At 35.1% G+C, this 19,634-nt stretch overlaps 1 protein-coding gene and 1 pseudogene across 2 annotated transcripts in view; one reads left to right on the forward strand and one right to left on the reverse strand.

Moving 5' to 3' along the window:
- Positions 1-19,634, forward strand: part of CNTN5 (contactin 5) — a 1,236,361-nt gene that overhangs the window by 399,419 nt on the left and 817,308 nt on the right. The gene's annotated exons all lie outside the window — the stretch shown is intronic.
- On the reverse strand, positions 12,844-12,940 carry LOC111759321 (U6 spliceosomal RNA; annotated as a pseudogene).

Consider the following 19,634-nt stretch of genomic DNA (forward strand, 5'->3'; position numbering starts at 1 on the left):
ACTGGAATTATTATTAACATTTAAAATCTAAACTGTTTAGTTTGAATATAAAACCAATTTCTTGTTGTTTTTTACAATTACTGTTTGGGTCCCTATAATAGAGGAATTTCCTTATTTCTTTAAAAATGTTATTACGGAAATACTGTTCAAATGAACATGATCAGGCATCTTAATTTTTCTAACCCACTGTGCTTTCTGCATCAACCTTCAGAATTGTTTGTTGCATAGCTGTTTGTTCAGCTCATTAGTTGGGCTGGATTGTTTAAAGCTAAGAAAGATTATTGGGCCTTGGTTCTGTGTTAATGATTTTGTGCATAGTTCTGTAAAACACATCTTTATCCCTTTTCTGCATGTTTCATGCTTGATGAAAAACAGTAAGGATCTTGGAAAGATCCACAAAAGGGAAAAGAGCTTGGAAGAATACGTTTGGGGGTCACAGAAGATATGTCTAGGCCTGGAGGTCACATTTCACTGGCTAAAATTCAATCATGTGGTCGCTACACCTAATTGAAGCAGAGGCTGAGAAATGTGCTTTGCTGTGTGCTCAATAAGAAGATAAGAATACCGATCTTGGTGAACCACTGATAGTCTCTTCCACTATCTAGAAAATAACATGACACTTTTTCTAAGCTAAGTTTAGTGATCAATTTACAAATGGTGCTGCTCACCAGCTCTAACAAGGGGGCACCAAAATATTGAAATATATTTCAATGTATGTGTTTGCTTCTGTATGGTCTTTAATCAAAACTTTATACCAACTACAAAACGATCTCTAACCTTAGGCAGAGTCAGCCCTGTCCTAGCTTTTTTCTTGGACTTCCCAAGAAGTATCCCGTGTATAGTTAACTGTGAAGCTCTCCCCCACTGATACGTAACGTATACTATGATCCTTGCTCTGGACTTGTGAAGAATGTGCTGACACATCCCATAATCCCCCCAAAGTGAAACTGCCAAATTATCATTTCCTCCATGAGTGGCAGCCTGAAACAGAACATGTAATCTCCTTCTTCCTCCTGCCCCTGATGATTAGATTCAGTTGAGCCAAAAAGGAAGTTGAAGCAAAAGATGATCTGAATCATACAGATTGTCTTCTCAAGAATTTCGACTGCAAAATTCGGAGGGAGTCAAGTGATGGGTTTTAGCAGGAGTCTTGACTGTGTTACTGACCTGAAAACACACTGGTAATCTTACATCATTTTGTTTCAGAATGCATCCATTGTTTTTTATTTATTTTTTTAATCTAGTGCCATTAAAATTAACACTAAAATTTCTATAGTGAAATTTAATGTCTTTTGAGATTCTCCATCAGTGTGCAGCCCAACTGTGCTGTTAGAATGAGTTTTAGGATCTCCTGCCTCCCTGCTTTCCTTTTTGGTTGGAGTGGGCAATGAATTTCAGGAGAACAGTCTTTACTGTCTTCCATCAAATAAATCCTTTGTCTGCTGTTACCTGTTTGGGAATGTTTCCTGATCACCCTAACTAGCACTGCTGTCTTACTTCATTGATGGAATCTTCAGATTTTTCCTTGTCTCGTAGTTATTTGTGTACATGCCTTGCTAGCCTTTTTCCATGGCGAGTGCACTCATTTGGGCAACCTGCAGCTAGGGGTGGATATTGTTTAAGTAAATATGTCAGTCAATGAAGCAGAACTTTCAGGATACTATGAGGACAGACCTCAGTAGGCCCTTCTTTCAGGCTCTTTTATTATAATCTTGATTATTTGGTGTAACCACACTTAACAATGTGCACTTGCGTATCTTTGTACAGGTCTGTGGGACCTAAAATCGATAGCAGTTAGAACAAAGTCATTCAGGCCCAATGTTTTCCATTAGTAACGTTGATGCCTTAGTTCCCCTATCCCTCCACACCACACCCCGCAAAAACAAAGGAAAATCTTGGCACTTAAGACTGCAGTAGTGAAGGAAAAGGAGGCAGAGAAAAGATAATACAGACAGCAGGGATGAGAGATGAACAAGGCTGTGTGTAGCAAAGCACGGCTGCTGGAGAATGGCCAGGGGCGGAGGTTGCAGTGGGGCAACGTTCGGAGGCTGTTTGCCCTGTGGGATAATATTGGCATTGACCCTTCCTGCACACCCTAATGAGTTGTTCAGACTTCCCCATTTTCATCCCCTTACAGAATCTAGCACGCACCGTGGCACCAATATGGTCGGTTTTCAAAACCAGTGGACTACGTTGATAAAATGATTCACAAATCAATTATCGAGTGTGAAAGTACTTTGAAAAGAAGGAACCAGAAAAAGGCCACCCCTGGAAGAAAGGAAGACGAGGATCCTGCCTTGCAGGATGAAAACGTATCTGGAGCTCTCATCAAAATGCTCCGAGGGCCCTAACACGGGTGGATCCGAATCACAAGCCACAAGAATGGCTAGTTGCTGGCCCTTCTCCTTTTTATCTCAGTGTGTAATTGTAGTGAATTATTCAGAGGAAAGCGGCATCGGCTCAAAGGAATTGTTGTTATTGATGCTTTAGCATGTAAATATTTAAACATGGCTTTTTTAAGAGCGGGTAGCCTGTGTACGTTTCGATGGCAGTGTGACAGAAGCTTTGCAATAAGTGTCACAAGTCAGTTTTTACTGACAGTCAAAACGAGAACACCAAGAGAAATGCAAATAGATGTCACTTCTCATTTGTAAGAGGCTTGGAAATTATGAATTTATACATATTTAATAGTGATGGGTCAAACTGAAATTTGCTCTACCCATTAGAGCTTGTGTCTGTTTATGCATGTCATGTGTACGAAGAAGCTTTTCCTGAGACAGTGCTACATGGAGTTAAAAAAGGAGAAACGGTAATATCAGGTGGCTTTCTAGGAAGCGGATCACTGAGTGGTGACCGAAATATTGTACTTAGAATACTTGTTTATGGATCATTAATTTTTCCTCAGTCTGAAACAGATAGGAGTGCCAGAGATGTTACATTTTATCCAATTTGGAGCATAGTGGAGAGTGACTATGTAGTACCTTTTCTGTTTAGAAAAATAACTTCATTGAAAATACGTTGTTTGTTCATTCACTAAAAAGAATTTCTATACAGTCATATAAAACCTGAAGTTCTCTGTTGGCCAGAAAACAGTATTGAAAATAGAGAAAAGAATAAAGAAAGAAATAAGCAGGCTTAAGTGATACTGTGATGTTTAATTATCAGGAAGCTTTTCATTGTTATAAAGATGATACCTGAGTGGGAAAAAGGAAAGAGTAGACAAGCCTAATCCTAATCCACAGGAAGCCTAAACTTCCTGTGCAATTTTTAATTAGAAAAAATTGTGTGAGAACACCTTTTCTTCAGCAATTATCTATCCTGCTTTTCTTTTCCAAGCAGATATGGAACAGTTTACCTGAAAAAATATAATGTCATTGATTATGAGCTTACCCCTCAAGATGTAAATAATTGTGAAGTATTATATATAATCCTAGAGTGTATTACATTAGGAGACAAAGGAATAATTACTAAAATTCCTATGTACACGACCTACCAAACGACAGGAATTTGATTGAAAACATTATAAGAAGCTCAGTTGACATACACACTGAAAGCCTAAAAACTGTGAATGTCTTTGTCCTTTAGTGCTAATAGCTCATGAGTACAACATGCATATGCACAATTTATCACAAATTTCTAAGGGCCTTGTGGAAAAGTTGTAACAAAACAAGTAGGAATCACTAAAGGGCTGGATACATTTTAATTTTATAAACTGTATCATGTATCTAACAGATTAAAATAATTATGTTAAAATTATATATAAACACACTATTTTGTGAGTCTTCAAGGGCAAACCTTCTACCCTAGCAACTTTCATGCACAGAATTTACTAGGGCCAAGGCAAGGTTAAAAACATGGTACTCTCTTCATTTTATAGATGTGGAAATTTAGGCTAAAAGTTCTGTGGTTTGCCTGAAATTATACATCCATTTTGTACAATAGTTCCGATCTAATATGGCTTGCCAGTAGGCCAGTGGACACAGTGTGAAATAAAAAATTGCCTTGTCCTCGAGAAGCTTCCAGTTATTTAATGAGTTTTTACAAATATGTGAATTTTCCTACCTGCCCTGAAAGTTTCAGGGTAATGATCTCAAACATTAATTTTAATGGGGACTTAAATAGAAATCATTAAAAGTAAATGAAAATTATTGAAGTTTGGTCTTTCTCTGCAATCTGTTCTGGAAAAAAATAAAATGTTAAAGAACTTTCCTTTTAATGGCTTCCTCCAAACTTATAATAGTTATGGGATTTGCAAACTAATAACAAAAGTTTAAATGCCTTTTCCAACACGATGTAATAATCCTTGAGGGTTTTGCTGAATTTGTGTGTAATTACTTGTTCCCGTTAGCTTTTGCTCTCTAACTAAGCACCCCAAAACGCATGACTTAACGCAGGAATTTATCATGTCCCGCGAATCCGCGGTGTTTTTCCAGCTGTTTTCTCAACGTCTCCCTCCTGTGGCCACCTTCAGAAGAGGGTCAGAGGGGGCCTGACTCGGGTGCTGGAAGCCCAGGTCTCTCTCCCCAAATGGTCTTTCATCCTCTAGGAGACTCCACTTGGCGTCTGCATTTGGTGGCAGCTGGTGGGAATCCCTCCAGCCCTTGGGGTCACCTGAGCCGATGCACACCTGTCCAGAGCAAGTCACGTTGACCACGCCTAGAGTTAGGTGGGCGGGGCCGAGGGCACAAGGCTGGGGGCGGGTGGTGCGGAGTTCTCCGGCTACTGCTATTGGCCTAGCTGGGATATTTTAAAATAAGAAATGTGGGCTGGACTATGAGACCCATTATTACTTTAGTGATCTAAAAGAGTGATGCAGATATATAAGAAATTTTCCAGTGTTAAAAGTCAAGTAAAATAGAAAGTCAGAATTAATATTGTTATAATGTTATTATGTTATAAGGTCTTCTAATTCAGTGCATTTTCCTACATAGTTTTAGAATTACGTGCAGGACTCAGTAATGGTTGTGTCCTTTGGCAAGTAAACCACTTACTGGTATTTTTGCTCTTTCACAGTACCCCTTACCGCGTTCGTCTAGGGCACTTGGCATACTCTACAATTTCACATTTAATTAGATGATTTATTGTTTAAATCTGTAATCCCCACTAGGGAGTAAGATCCCTGAGGGTGAGAACTCTATGTTGTTTACCACCATATCCCTAGTACCTCCTGTAAAACCAAAACATAGCAGCTACTTAATGCATAATAATAGAAAAATTTTTAAATAATGGAGACATAGTAATAAGGCTGGTGATTCTAGATGGAAAATGTTCAAAGATTTGAGTATAGACTGATATCAGTATGAAATATTAGCAGTTAACTCATGTATTTTGATATCATTGAAATCCCTTCAAAAGGTGGCATCCTGTGAAGCGGCTTCTTTGTTCTCTCCTTATACCTGTCTCTATAACAAGTAGCACCTGGGAGAATTACCCAAGCCACTACAGCAATAACAATGATCGCCAGATAATGACTGCTTACTCACCATCAGCTACGATGTTAAACATTTAATTTATACTAGTTCTATAATTTACCCATGCAATAATCATTTAATAAAATCTTTTTCTGACAAAGTTAGAAAATGAGACATAATAAGTTAATTTTATCCAGTCATTCAATGAAAAACAGAATACATATCACATGGTGGGTCTTGGCATGATGTTATATGTGAAGTTAAACATCACACAGAGTAGAAAGCAGATATGGATCACCCAAAACTTTGATTCCAGTTCCTGGTCTCTGTTAAACTGCCGAGGTATTTACTCTGTCATATTTTCAGAATAGTAGCAAATAGGGACAAATATTTCTAAGAGAAAATTTTAATCAAACTTGAGGAACATTAGAGTGGAGAATAGACAGATTATTTTAGAAATACATACTTTTTTACAAAAATAACATAATTTTTTAAAAAATGTTAATCTTTGAAACTGAAACAGTATTTTCTATTTTTCTCATTATTTACTTTATAGGTTATTTGCATTACTCTTCATATTAAACTTATTAGTGCCAGATGTGCTCAAGTATTACCACCTTAGAACCGTACTACCTATTTTGGTTTTTTATTAAAAGGAATATAATGGGTTATTCTCACCAGATAGTTATGATTTGCTGCTGATAATATCATGAAAGCTGAACATTACATTAGAAGGCTAAATATATGAAAAGTGTGAACTAATTTTATTTAACTTTATTCATATTAAGGCTGTATTATTTAATTCTTTCACTTTTATGTTTATTGCTATGTTACTGACAAATGTATTCACAAGCTCAATTGAACAAGAGTGTAGACTCAATTTAGAGATAAATCTTTGTGAGTTTACAAATGGTAGCGCCAATGATTAAAATTGAAGTTTTCCAAATTCTCCACCAATTATTTTTCCACCACACTATGAAAAGTTCAGTTGTCATATATAATTGCTTTACTCAAAAATTCACCAACTATATGCTCAGCAGTAGGGATAAAAAAAATAAGAATAAAATAAGAAAATAAGAAAAAATAAGAAAAAAAAATAAGAAAAAAATAAGAAAAAAAATAAGAATAAAATTCAGTATGTCTATGGCACTTTATACAATTTCTTATATATTTTTTATATGGATACAAAAACAATCACTCAAAACAAACTTCCGAATTTGGTACTACTATTTTCTGTATAGAGTTTAGAGAGTTTAACTTAGTAAGTTTTAACTACCAAGCCAAAAGACCTTTACGTATTGGAATAACCAGAAACAGTATATAAAATGTCCATGTTAGGTAGGCAGCTAGAAATTAAAGATAGTATTCTAGGACAGAAGACCACATGAATGAAAAAAATATATATTCTTTGGAAATACAAAAGGTTAAATAAAAACATAAGAAAGGAGGACAAAACAAGTGGGACTCTAAAAAGCTGAAATTGTGGAAATCATCTGGACAGTATAGTGTTGCTGAAACCAAGGAAGGAATTTCAAAAAGGAAGGAGTAGGCTATTGTGTCTTGAACCAGAAATTCAAGAACACACAAAAAAAGGCCGCTACCATAAAATATGAAGTCAATTTATTCCTCTTCTCTTGTCTGCCTGGCCTGTGCAGAGGTTTCTGTATTTGACAACAAAAGGCAAGTATGGAAATGGGAGGGCATTGAATTTTCATCTTCAAAATTATTGATAGCAGAAAAAGATAAAAGAAAAATGACACATCCAAATGAATATATTATCTCAAGCCATCAGAAAGAATTTTGATGTCATTTTAGGCATCGCATTGCTTTGCTTTGTTAGCATATACATTTTCTCTATTTGTCTACTCGCTTATTTTTTCCCTTATTCTTAAGGGATGGTTTTGGTTCTGTCCATTGCTTTTTGGAGGAGTGGTTGCCATGACAACAAGGCACTCTGTCAACACAGAGACCTTTTTGCTTTGAGTCTCCATTTAATGCAAAAAGTCAATTCTATAGTTTCTGAAGGTAATTTTTCTTGATCTTTCCCATGACGACTTTTCTTCTTAACCTCTTTCTCATTCAGATAGTTTCTGAAAATCTGTTTTGTATTTCAAAACCCTTGAAATTGAACAATTGTATTTTGTTGGATGCAAACTTTTCTAAAACAAAAAGGATAGTGAATTTGAAAAGAAAAGTCAGCTGAGAGTACTCTTTAAAGGATCATCAAGCCATTGACAGAGTTGGTGCTCCTTGAAGGAACCACAAGGCAGTTTTAGATAGTTCGAGGTGACAGGAATTGAAGAATACATACTGGCAGGCTATTACCTTTGAATATCACTTTTTTTCCTTTTAAAGTAATAACTTTATTGAGGTATAATGGACAGATAACCGACTGCACATATATATAAGTACAATTTGATACGCTTTGTCATATACATATACCTGTAAACCGTCATGTCATTAAGGTAGTGAACATATACATCACCCTCAGAAGTTTCCTCCTGTTCTTTGTAATCTTTCTCTCCTACCCACCCATATCTCCTACCCCAAGCAATTACTGATCTGCTATTTACAAATGTAAACTAGTTTACATTTCAGAGATATAAATGATACATACTTTTTTCCCCCAGGATTTTTTTCACTCAGCATAATTATTTGGAGGTTCATCCATTTTTTTGCACGTATCAGTAGTTCATTCATTTATTGATGTTGAGTAGCATTCCGTAGTACAGATAAACCACAATTTGCTTATCCATTTACCTCTTGGCATTGAATGTTTCCAGTTTGAGGCTATTACAAATAAAGCTGTTACGAATATTCATGTACAACTCTTAGTATGGTCATCGACTTTCATTTCTCTTGGCTAAATACCTGGGAGTGGGATGGGTGTGTCATATAATAGGTTTATATTTAACTTTTTAAAAGACTGTCAAACTGGTTTTTCAAAGTTTTTATATCATTTTTCATTCCCCATAACGGATTGAGTTCTAGTTCCTCTAGATCCCTGTCAACATTTGGTATGGTCATTTTAATTTTAGCCATAATAGTGGGTGTAAAGTGGTTTCTCACCGTGGTATGATTTGCATTTGATTTGTATTTACCTAGTGACTAATAATGGTAAAAGTGTTTTCATGTGCTTATTTGCAATCTGTATATCTTTTTTTTGTTAAATCCTTTGCTCATTTAAAAAAAATTTTTTACTGAAGTTATTCATACATGAAAATAGATAAACAATAAGTGTGTAGTAAAAGCTGTGAACTTACAGAACATGCATGACATCATACAGGGCTCCCATACTTAGCAGTACATTTTTTTAAATATGTTTTTTATTACAGAAACTGTGAACCTACAAAACAATCATGTGTAGAATTCCCATACAACGCCCCTTCACCAACATGGCACACTTTTGTGGAACATTTCTTAAGAAATTATGAGATAATATTATCAGAATATTACCACTAATTATGGTATTTAACCTTTTGCCCTTGTGAAAATTGGATTGCTTGCTCTTTTGTTGTTGAGTTGTATGATCTCTTTATATAGAATGGAAATTAAATCCTTATGGGTTATGTGGTTTCCAAATATTTTCTCCCATTGAGTGGGCTGCCTTTCACTTTCCTGGCAAAATCTTTGGAATCATTTTGTGTTTAAGTTTGAGGAGGTCCCATTTATCCATGTTTTCTTTCATTGCTTGTACTTTCTGTGTGAGGGTTAGGAATCCACCCCCTACTACCAGGTCTTGAAGATGTTTTCCTACATTTTATAATAGGAGCTTTACGGCTCTAGCTTTTATATTTAGGTCTTTGAACCATTTTGAGTTAATTTTTATACAAACTGTGAGATAGGGGTCCTCTTTCTTTTGGATTTGGATATCCACTTCTCCCAGCACCACTTGTTGAATAGACTTTTCTGCCCAAACTGAGTAGGTTCGATAGACTAGACTAGTCAAAAATCACTTGACCATAGATGTGAGGGTCTGTTTCTGAGCCATTAATTCAATTCCATTGGTCTGTGTGTCTATTTTTATGCCAGTACCATGCTGTTTTCTAGCTAAGTAATATGATTTAAAGTCCAGACAAGATAGTCCTCCAACCTTGCTTTTCATTTTTAAAATGTTTCTGGCTATTAGTGGTGACCCTTACCGTTCTAAATAAATTTGATAATTCTGTTTTCCATTTGTTTAAGAAATGCTGGCTGGAGAGAATGTGCTTCAAGTGGTTTAGTGCCTGCTTCCCATATGGGACGTCATGGGTTCAATGCCCAGCACCCCTTAAAAAACAAACAAATGAACAAAGCAAACATGCAAACAAACAAACAAAAACTAAGGGAGCTGATGTGGCTCAGCGTTTGAGTGCCAGCTTCCCACATATGAGGTCCCAGGCTCAATCTCTGGCCCTAGCATTAAAAAAAAAAAAAAAAAGCTGGTGGAAATTTGAATCTGTATATCAGTTTGGGTAGAATTGACACCTTAATGATATTTAGTCTTCCAATCCGTGGGCAGGGAATGCTCTTCCAATTATTTAGGTCTTTTTTTATTTCTTTTAGCAATGCATTGTAATTTTCTGAATATAAGTGGTTTTCATACTTGGTTAAATTTATTCCTAAATATTTGATTCTTTCAGTCACTATTATAAATGGAATTTTTTTCCTGACTTCCTCTTCAGATTGGGCATTACTAGTGTATAGAAACACTACTGATTTTTACATATTGATCTTGTATCCTGACACTCTACTGAAATATTTTATTAGCTCTAGCAACTTTGTTGTAGAATTTTTGGGACTTTCTAGGTATAGAATCATATCATCTGTGAATAGTGAAAGTTTTACTTCTTTTTTGATTTGGATGCCTTTTATCTATTTTTCTGGCTGGATTTCTCTATCTAGAACCTCAAGCACTATATTGAACAACAGTGGTGACAGTTGTCTTGTTCCTGATCTCAACAGGAACGCTTTCAGTCTTTCACATATGAGAGCATTGCTAAGGATGGGTTTTTCATATATGGTCTTTATCATGTTGAGAAAATTTCTGTCAATTCCTCTCTTTTGTAGTATTTTTATCAAGAAAGGATGCTGTATTTTGTTAAATACTTTTTCTGCATCAATGAGATCTTGTGATTTTTCTTCCTTGATTTATTAATATGGTGTATTATGCTGATTGATTTTCTTGTGTTGAAACACCCCTACGTGCCTGGTATAAAACCTAATTGATCATGGTGAATAATTCTTTTAAAGTGTTGTTGAATTCGATTTGCAAGTATTTTGTTGAGGATTTTTCATCTGTATTCATTAGGGAAATGGGTCTGTAACTTACTTTTTCCATGATATCCTTATCTATCTTTGGTATTAGGGTGATATTGGCTTCATAGAATGAGTTTGGTAGTATTCCTTCTTGTTCAATTTTTTAAAAAAGCTTGAGTAAGATTGGTATTAAATCTTCTTTGATGCTTGATAGAACTCACCTGTGAAACCATCTAGTCCTGGACTTTTCATTTTGGAGAATTGTTTGATGACTGTTTTAATCTCTTTATGTGTGATTGGTTTGTTGAGGTCTTCTATTTCTTCTAGGGTCAGTGTACTTGCTTGTATGTTCCTAGGAATTTTTTTTTCCATTTCATCTACATTGTCTATTTTATTGGCATACAGTTGTTGATAGTATCCGCTTATGATCTCTTTTATTTCTGTGGGGTCAATAGTAATGTCCCCATTTTCATTTTTTATTTTTTTTAATTTGCATCTTCTCTCCATTTTTCTTTGTCAGTGTAGCTAAGGGTTTGTTGCTTTTGTTAATCTTAAAGAATGAACTTTTGGTTTTATTAATTCTCTCCATTGTTTCTTTGTTCTCAATTTCCTTTATTTCTGCTCTGATCTTTGTTATTTCATTCCCTCTATTGCTTTGGGAATAGTGTGCTGTACTTTTTCTAGTTCCTCCATCTCTGTACTTTTGATTTTAGCTCTTTCTTCTTTTTTAAATATTAGGACTATATACTTTGAGGACTATAAATTCCCATGTCAGCACTACCTTCACTGCATCCCATAGGTTCTGTATGTTGTGTTCTCATTTTCATTCATCTCCAGATATTTATTGATTTCTCTTGCTATCTCTTCTTTGACCCACTGGTGAATGTGCATTAAGAGTGTGTTGTTTAATCTCCATATATGTGTAAATTTTCCTTTTTTCCACTTATGGAGATTTCCAACTTTTTTCTATTATGATCAGAGAAAGTGCTTTGTATAATTTTGATCTTGTTGACTTTATTGAGATCTGCTTTGTGACCCAACATATGGTCTACCCTGGAGAAAGATCCATGAGCACTTGAGAAGAATGTATATCCCACTGTTTTGGGGCCATATTCTGTATATGTCTATTAGGTTTAGTCCATTTGTCATATTATTCAAGCTCTCTGTTTCTTTATTGATCTCTGCCCAGATGTTCTATGAAATGCTGAGAGTGGTGTTTTGAAGTCACCACTATTATTGTAAAGATATCTATTTCTCTCTTCAGTTTTGCCGGTGTTTGCCTTATGTATCTTGGAGCATCCTAGTTAACTACATATACATTTATGATTGTTATTTCTTCCTGGTGAATTGTGCCTTTTATTGATATATAATGTCCCTCCTTGTCTCTAATAACAGTTCAATATAAGTATAGCTACTCCAGCTTTTTTTGTTGTTGTTGTTACCACATGTATGGAATATCTTTCTCCAGCCTTTCACTTTCAATCTATTGGTATCCTTGTATCTCAGGTGAGTCTCTTGTAGACAACCTATAGATGGCTCATATTTCTTATCCATTCTTCCAGTCTGTGTCTTTTGATTAGGGAGTGTAATCCATTAACATTCAATGTTATTATTCTAAAGGCAGTCCTTATTCACCAATTTTGACCTTTGGGTGTTATCTGTCATATTTTATTTTCTCTACTCTTTTTACACTTTTAGTTACTTTTACTGATATAATCTTCATTTCTAGATTCTCTTCCAAGCCTCTGTTTCCTGTCTTTTCTTTTCAGGCTGTAGCATTCCCTTCAGTATTTCCTGGAAAGTTGATCTCTTGGTTACAAACTCTCAGTTTCTGTTTATCTGTGAATATTCTAAACTTGCCCTCATTTTTGAAAGACTGTCTTGCCAGATATAAGATTCTAGTCTGGAAGTTTTTCTCTGGCAGGATATAAATATATCATATCACTGCCTTCTTGCCTCCATGGTTTCTGTTGAGAAATCAGTGCATAATCTTATTGGGTATCCCTTGTATGTTATGTATTGCTTTTTCTTGCTGCACTCAGAATTCTTTGGCATTTGACATTCTGATTAGTATGTGTTTCAGAGTTGGGCTCTTAAGGTGTATTCAGATGGGAGTACACTGTGCTTCCTGGCCACAGATATCTGTGTCTTCTATCAATAGGGTTGGGAAATTTTCAACCATTATTTCTATATTAAAAATATGGAATGCTTCATATGTCATCCTTGTGCAGATGCCATTCTAATCTTCTCTATCATTCCAATTTTAGTATATGTGCTACTGGAGCAAGCACTAAATACCACTTTTGGAATATGAGTGAATGTTAAATATCCAGAAATGAACACCTTTGAAATATTAAGGACTTCTTGTAGATAATTATTATGAGAATAAATTACTCCCTTATGCACAAAGCTATCTGCACCAATCTCTAGGACTAAACTGAAGCCTTTCTGTCATGTTTCTAAGCAAGGAATTGAGAAGACTTAAAATGACAGCTTTAATTTAATATTTTGACAAAAGAGTTCATCTCTAAAAAATGTAGACTTCTCTGGTACCTACATTTCTTATGCTGCCTTTCCAACTATTTCTTCTTTTAACATTTGAGATTAAATGTCTAAGTTTTGTTGTAGTACCTACCGTAAAAAGTTCCCATGGTGCTAAACCATACCAATTAAATGAGTGGATATTCCTGATTGGTAATGTGTGATCACATCACCTCTGAGTTGCATGCTATCATCATAAAGGTGATAGAACTGTATTTTAGAGTATATCCTCAAGGAACATAGCTAGGCATTTTCATTTAATTATTTTAATAAAATACTTAGTGGTTGATTTTTTCTATTCAATAAATGTTTGGATATCTCCTATGTGCCAAGCTATAAGATACGTATCTTTCATAGAGTAGAAAAGAAGACAGACAAGGTCCTTACTCTAATGGAACGTACATTTCTACTTAATATGAAATAATACATTTGCTGTCAATTTCAAAATATAATGGGCTCAGAGGATCATGTTAATAGTTTGAGAAAACGTTATGCTTGCGTGTGTGTGAATGTGTGTTCAGATAATCGGGTATCATCAGCCCATTAATTTGAAAACACTCTCTCTTTTAGTCCTTACCTATAATCTGCAATCTGTTTCCAGTTACTTGGTAGGTAAATATTTATTTAATGTCCTTTTTATTCAAATGGACTGTAATTATTGCTATGGGGTGTATTAAAATTAAGAAAAATTCAATTCTGAAGAGACAAAACATATTATGTTATGTATAAGTAAGATAAATGTTAGTAGTCACTAGAGTTCAAAGACAGAAGCTGTTGTTTTACCTGGTGCATGAAAGATGGATTAAAAAAAACGAAGTAGGATTTGATGTGGAACATTAAGAATGGAAAGAATTATGGAAGTACAAAAGAAGATGGATAGAAAACAATTACTCCTGCCCCTAATAATCTTACTGATTTATAGAGGAAGCAAAAGTTAAACAGGGTCATTACAGAATTTTATAAAATTACATACCTCCTCAAATATGTTTAAATTGACATATACATTTTAAATCAAGTTTAACTTCAAGAGCTATAATTTATATATATTGTAAATATTGACATTATAAAAGAAATTGTAATATCACTTGAATGAATATGGCCAGTGAAATTAAAATACAATAGCAATCTGATAACCATCATCATGTGATTAAAAAATAAGTGATCACACTTTTCTTTAACAGTCAGCAATTTTCCATTTCTCCTTGAACTAAAAGTTTTGCTCACTTCCCCTACAAGAATTTAAATGAATGTAAAATATTTTATTCTTCATTACTTCCAGTGACCATTTTTATCATAGTTCTTATTAACAAAATTATGTACATGAGTGAACTCTTCTTATAAATTTCTTATACCATGAGACATTAAATGTTAATGTTTATGAGTTAGGTAATCATTACAATAATTATTAATATACAGCTTATCAAACTATAGAAACATTAAAATATTATAAATTATTAATAAAATATTATTGGCAGTGTACCTCTAAATAAGGTAAATGAGCTTTGTATCGTTAGTTTCAGTATCCATGGAGGGATACTAGTATTTGCTTGGAAATTACAAGTTTCAGTATTAATTCTATTCCTATTTTTCTGTTATATATTTAAGTGCTGAAAAACGGTGTATTGAAATAAGTAGATAAAAGTAAAAGGAATTTTGAAGTATCAATGTCATTTAATTATTTTAAATACTTCAGTATTATGTGTTAAATTTCCGATAGAGATCTATCATCGAAATTCATCTTTAACAATTGTGGATTGAAGCTGTATGTACCCTAGGAAAACTTGTTCGCAAACCTAATCAGTTCCTGTGGGTGTGAACCCATTGTGACTAGGAAATCTGATGAGGTTACTTCAGTTAACCTGTGTCCTGCCTCAGTCAGGATGGGAATTCTCTTCGTGGAACTCTTTATAAGTAAATGGAATTCAGACAGAGGGAGTGAGCCACAGAGAGAACAACTATAAGCTGAACCTCAACAGAACCTGGAGGAGAAGGCAGGTCTTGGAGATGCCACCATGTGCTTTGCCATCTGCCAAGCCAAGGACCCCAAATCACCAGCCCCTGCCCCAGAATGCCATTCTTCAGGGAAAAAGTATTGTTTTGTTGGTGCCTTGGTTTGGACTTTCTTTTAGCCTCACAACCATTAACAAATCTAGGTCCATTGTTTAAGCTGAACCATTGCCCTAGAATTTGCTTCAGTAGCATAGGAAACTAAAACTCTGACCCAATAGTTTGGGGTCAGGAGAAGTAATTTATTAGGCAGTGGTATGCATCTGCATGTCTAGGAGATGAGCAGTAATACAATGTGCCTGAGGAAATGCACTTAGTTCTGTGTGATCTGAGAAGTGTATTCAAGGTGTGGTAAGCCATGTAAACCAGGTTGTGATGTACAGACTTACCTGAGAAAAATGGTAAGCTACTGAATGATTTTTAACTGGGGGGATAGTTTCTATGCTTGTTTGGTTTCTTTTTGTTTTGTTTTGTTTCTGTTTGGTCTTAGGACCTTCTGGGTGCAATAAGGAAAATATATCCTGAGGAATATTAGCCAAAAGGGAGATCACTTAACACATGCATGGAGTAATCAAGAAAGAAATTATGGTTATTGAAATGAACTGATGACCAAAAAGATGAAGAAAAACTGTCAAGTTTGAGAGACTAAACTTGGAAATTAATTGTGGTGAATGAGGAAATTTTATTTTTGTCACTGGATATTATTGAGAAGTTAGATTGAGAATAGATTATGAAGGTTTTGGATGAAAATTGAGTGAATTTTGAGTGTATCCCCTAAGCACATGGAAACATTTGAAAGTTTTTAAGCAGTAAGTGGAATGTGATTCAAATGGCATTTTAGTAGTATTAATATTATTGAATTATGCAATGAAAATTGAACTGTAAGAATACTGGAAGAAGTAAGTTTAGTTTTTAGTGAAAATGGCCTAAATGGTACATAGAGGGAATTAAAAGGATAGCTTTGATCTAAGAGTTGTGCAAAAGAAAATATGAAAGGATATGATGAATTCAACTACGCAACAAATGTTTTGGGTTTTTTTTTTCCATCCTGTTAAGTGCTGCTCACTGTGTTGGGACTAGCAGTAGAGCATTAGGTCTCTAACCTAATGGAGCTTAAGGTTTAGTGAAAAAGAAAAAATGAAATGTGTGTGTGTATATATATATATATTGAAAATGAAAGTTTGTACTATTAATAAAAGCAAGGAAATTAGGAGGGGAGTTATCTTAAAGGAAAAATGATTTTAGTTTGATTCTGTGTGAAGTGAAGTTAGTGGGTTATCATGGGAATATTCATTACACAGTAGGATTTGTAAGACTAAAGTGAAATGTAATTGTATTCCAAATAGGATAGGAGGTCTTATGTGAAACCAGAATATGTAAAATCTCAGCAAAACCATGAAGCATCTTTTAATGTAATAGAAATTTCTTGAAAATAATCTTACAAAAAACACATATTATAGTAGAAAGAGTATTTACCATGAATCATTCAGAGGTATTGTTGCTTTGTCATATGTTTCTAGACATACTATTCTTCCTTCCATCCTTTTCAGGAAAGGCATATTTACTCTCTCCAAATATTAGAAATATTTTGATGAACAAAAGCATAAGGAACACTAAAAGATAATAATTTTATAATGTTTAGAGTATAAATTATGACCTTGAATAAAATGTATAGTTTATATGTAGAAAGAAGAGTTAGAAAGTAAAACGATTACTTGCTTCTGGATCTACCCTCCTCCCTGAAATGAAAAAAGAACTGGGAAAAATATCTAAATCAGTGGTTTTCAGATAATCGACATTTGACAATCTTGAATGAGGGGTAACTGGAATTTTCATACACTGTAAAATGATACAGCCATTTTGTAAAGCACAATAGCAGTTTTTAATCTGTTAAGACTATCCTGTCCAAATGATCCACCCATTCAAAATGTTAGGTATTCACCAAAGAGAAATAAAAATAAATGTCGAAATGAAGATTTGCACAACGTATTCTTAGGAGGTTTATTTGTAATAGTCAAAATATAAGCAACCCAAATGTCCACTAGCAATTGAATGGATAATCACGTTGTGGTACATCCACACAATGGAACATTAATCAACATTAAAAACTAATGAAAGAGTAATATACTCAAAAACATTAAAAACTAATGAAATAGTCATGTGCTGAAAAACATAGGTGGATCAAAGTGTAGTTATATAAGTAGAATAAACCAGGAAAAATGATTTACATATGTATGTTTTCATTTATCTGAAATTCTTAAAATATGCACATATTTTAAGTGACAGAAAGCGGGTCAATTTTAGGAAAGGTGTATCTGTAAACTTAGGGCCCTAAGGAGAGGGCCTATGATGGTAGAAGTAGTAGGTGGGGTTAGCAAGGGCCAGTAGGAAATGTTTGGAGGTCTCAGGTATGCTAATTATACAGTGACATTACACTGAAGTAACATATGTTAAAATATATCAGTTTAAACACTTTAAATATGGCAGTCTCGTGTAAGTTGATTATATTTCAATAAATTTTCTCTCTCTTTTTTTTTTTTTTTTGAAGAGGACACATGTACAGAATTCATCCTCAGATATTTTCTTAGAATTCCCGAGAAACAGCAGAACTGGTGCTTTGATCCCAGAGTTTTCAAGACTGCCTTGTCAAAACACCTCTGCTCACATTTCCCCAGTGTCTTCTCAATTATGCTTCCATCGTTCAGGGAAGTCAGCAGTCCTTCGCATCAGTTGTGGGTGATTCCTGAAGGATCTTCTATAATCAAAATAATGGTTTGAAGAGATGATTCCTGTCTTTTTCTTGTCTGCCTCAGCCATAGGTATCTGTAATACCTATCTCATAAGTATATTAAGGACAAACACTAATCCCTGTCAAACAAGTCAGAGGTACTTATACCTGGAGAAACGAGGTACTGGCCTATTTTCTTACATTTATTCAAAGTATACTACCTAATGCCTATTTTAATCTTGCCATTTTTCCCTAGCACAGCGTAATGATATATGCCTTTGATATGTAACTCTATACCATGGCCCTTCTAGACAGATCCTTCTAGAACACAGCCTAGAAAGGTCTGAATTCTAAGTCTATTCAATTTTCTCTTCTCTTAAGGGAGTGTAATCCCACTCCTAAAGAGTAATATTTTACTCTAACCTTGGAACTGTCTCTTCAACTTCCTTTTCCATGTCTGAGACACAGAGAAACTATCGAAGTTGGAAACAACTGAACTCAGACTTTTGGACTGTATTTCTTGTGGCCACTGAAGTTTAATGTAAAGGAAGCCATATCTGGCAGCCTGCCAACTTTTATCTGAATGTTGATGTGTAAGCATGGCATCACACAGAAGCATGCTTAGGTACTTTCCATCCACTTCAGCTATCATTGCAAGGCCAGACCTTAGAAGAGACAGAAGTTAGGACCAAACAACTCCGTTTCTCTTGTCAAACCCATGGTCTGGAGCACAATCCCCTTCCCTCACTTTTCTCACTTCTGGGAATTTAAGATTTACCGTAAACTGTTTAAGTTTCCTAGGCTACTTAGAGCGATATACCATGAAATGGTTTTGCTTGAACAATGGGCATTTACTAGTTTAAAAGCTTACAGTTTTGAGGCTGTGAAAATGTCCACATCCAGGTTATGCTTTCTTCCCAGAGACCGGCTGCCGGCGATCCTTGACTCCTCTGCCACGTGGAAGGCTCGCGGTGGTGTCTGCTGGTCTCTCCCTTCTCTTCTGGGTTTTATTGCTTTCATCTTCTGGCTTCTGTGGTTTTTTCTCTCTTGGTGTTTATTCCACTTATGAAAGACTCCAGTAAAAGGATTAAGATCGTCCAGAATGAGGCAGGGCACAACTTAACTGAAGTAGCCTCATCACAACATCCTGCTTACAATGGGCTTATACCCCCAGCAATGGAATCTCTTCAAGAATATGCTTCTCTGGGGTACACACAATTTCAAACCACCATATACCCAAGTTACTTATTTCTGTACTTAATCCGTAGATGCCTAGCCTTGTTAGATATGTGGTGAAACGTGAGCAAATACCAGCTCAGAAAGACCAAACATGGCAGTAAACTACAGCAGAGTGCAGTGTGACTCACGCTCCATATTTACTTTCCGTCTTGTCCACCGTTCATGGGGTTTGGTAGATGGTTAGGTTATATAAGATGTGTCTAAATTTATGCTGTCTTACTTGCTTAATTATTATAATAATTTCCTTAACATCTGTCTCAGTGTTTGTAAACTCCGTGATAGCAGCGGCCACAGCTGTTTGGTTCAGCACTGGGTTCACAACCTAATATGTACGTGAACTGACTGACAGCACTATGTAATGGAGAGAGAAATAAACATTTATCAAACACAGGGGTAAATTCTGGATAATTTTAACAGGTATTTCTCAATAAATTGCTACTGATCTTTTGCAGGACAATTCTTCCTCAGGC

This window comes from Dasypus novemcinctus, chromosome 27 (genome assembly GCF_030445035.2).
Source record: "Dasypus novemcinctus isolate mDasNov1 chromosome 27, mDasNov1.1.hap2, whole genome shotgun sequence".
Classification (NCBI taxonomy): domain Eukaryota; kingdom Metazoa; phylum Chordata; class Mammalia; order Cingulata; family Dasypodidae; genus Dasypus; species Dasypus novemcinctus.